This window comes from Drosophila subpulchrella, unplaced genomic scaffold (assembly GCF_014743375.2).
Source record: "Drosophila subpulchrella strain 33 F10 #4 breed RU33 unplaced genomic scaffold, RU_Dsub_v1.1 Primary Assembly Seq20, whole genome shotgun sequence".
NCBI classification, from domain to species: Eukaryota; Metazoa; Arthropoda; class Insecta; order Diptera; family Drosophilidae; genus Drosophila; species Drosophila subpulchrella.
This window is the reverse complement of record NW_023665530.1, coordinates 1,105,870-1,108,440: the sequence shown is the minus strand read 5'-3', so window position 1 is coordinate 1,108,440 and position 2,571 is coordinate 1,105,870.

The window sequence follows — 2,571 nt, the reverse complement described above, 5'->3', positions numbered from 1 at the left end:
TATAGCTTTAAAGGTAGTAAAAAATATGACCGTTTTTATGTCATTGATTTTATTTTTGTGAAGGCTTACAGAAAGGGGCCTTCTCTCCATCTCTAAAAGCCCATAACTTGGTCAAAAGGACTCGGATTTCAATATGGTATACCTTTATGGGCTTGTGGAATGAATCTGTTGTAATCTGCATTAAAATATATAGCTTTAAAGGTAGTAAAAAGTATGACCGTTTTTATGTCATTGATTTGAATTTTGCGAAGGCTTACAGAAATGGGCCTTCTCTCCATCTTTAAAAGCCCATAACTTCGTCAAAAGGACTCGGATTTCGATATGGCATTCCTTTACGGGCTTGTGGAATGATTATGTTCTTATCTCCATTAAAATATATAACTTTAAAGGTAGTAAAAAATATGACTGTTTTTATGTCATTGATTTTATTTTTGCGAAGGTTTACAGAAACGGGCCTTCTCTCCATCTCTCCATAACTTGGTCAAAAGGACTCGAATTTCGATATGGCATACCATTATGGGCTTGTGGAATGATTATGTTGTAATCTGCATTAAAATATATAACTTTAAAGGTAGTAAAAAATATGACCGTTTTTAGTCATTGACTTTAATTTTGCAAAGGTTTACAGAAATGGGCCTTCTCTCCATCTTTAAGAGCCCATGACTTGGTCAAAAAGACTCGGATTTCGATATGGCATACCTTTATGGGATTGTGGAATAATTATTTTGTTATCTGCATTAAAATATATAGCTTTAAAGGTAGTAAAAAATATGACCGTTTTTATGTCATTGATTTGAATTTTGCGAAGGCTTACAGAAATGGGCCTGCTCGCCATCTTTAAGAGCCCATTACTTGGTCAAAAGGACTCGGATTTCGATATGGCATACCTTTATGGGCTTGTGGAATAATTATGTTGTTATCTCCATTAAAATATATAACTTTAAAGGTAGTAAAAAATATGACTGTTTTTATGTCATTGATTTTATTTTTGCGAAGGTTTACGGAAACAGGCCTTCTCTCCATATTTTAAAGCCCATAGCTTGGTCAAAAGGATTCGGATTTTTATACGGCATACCTTTATGGGCTTGTGGAATGATTATGTTTTTATCTCCATTAAAATATATAACTTTAAAGGTAGTAAAAAATATGACTGTTTTTATGTCATTGATTTTATTTTTGCGAAGGTTTACAGAAATGGGCCTTCTCTCCATCTTTAAGAGCCCATGACTTGGTCAAAAAGACTCGGATTTCGATATGGCATACCTTTATGGGCTTGTGGAATAATTATGTTGTTATCTCCATTAAAATATATAACTTTAAAGGTAGTAAAAAATATGACTGTTTTTATGTCATTGATTTTATTTTTGCGAAGTTTTACGGAAACGGTCCTTCTCTCCATATTTTAAAGCCCATAGCTTGGTCAAAAGGATTCGGATTTTTATACGGCATACCTTTATGGGCTTGTGGAATGATTATGTTTTTATCTCCATTAAAATATATAACTTTAAAGGTAGTAAAAAATATGACTGTTTTTATGTCATTGATTTTATTTTTGCGAAGGTTTACAGAAATGGGCCTTCTCTCCATCTTTAAAAGTCCATGACTTGGTCAAAAGGACTCGGATTTCGATATGGCATACCTTTATGGGCTTGTGGAATAATTATTTTGTTATCTGCATTAAAATATATAACTTGAAAGGTAGTAAATAATATGACCGTTTTTATGTCATTGACTTTAATTTTACAAAGGTTTACAGAAATGGGCCTTCTCTCCATCTTTAAAAGCCCATAACTTGGTCAAAAGGACTCGGATTTCGATATGGCATACCTTTATGGGCTTGTGGATTGATTATGTTGTAATCTGCATTAAAATATTTAGCTTTAAAGGTTGTAAAATATATGACCGTTTTTATGTCATTGATTTTAATTTTGTGAAGGCTTACAGAAAGGGGCCTTTTCTTCATCTTTAAAAGCCCATAACTTGGTCAAAAGGACTCGGCTTTCGATATGGTACACCTTTTTGGGCTTTTGGAATGATTATGTTGTTATCGGCATTCAAATATATAACTTGAAAATATGACCGTTTTTATGTCTTTGATTTTAATTTTGCGAAGGTTTACAGAAATGGGCCTTCTCTCCATCTCACTATGGGGAATTTGCCCACTTTTTGTGGCATTAATTAATAACTTAAAAACAAAGCAACATTTAAAAGTTTTGTTTTTAGAATTAAGTATATAAAGTTTAAAGGAAGTAAATTAAAAAAGATGGCGTGGTCCCGCCTTTTAAAAAAAAAAATTTTTTTTTTCTTGTCAATCATATAAAAAAATTTTTTTTCTTGATTTTTTTTTTAAATACCAAACTGATTTTAAAAAAATATGTTGGCTTTTTTTATTTCCCATTTTTTTTTAGTGAATTTGTAATTTTTTGTATTGTTATCACTATAATTCTTAACAAAAATACTAAAATCCTATATATCAACTTTAAGTAAGTGAAATGAAGTTGTAAAATAATTTTAAAATAAACGTTATTTAATAAAAAATATAGTTGAGCACTGTTTCTCTTAAGATAACAT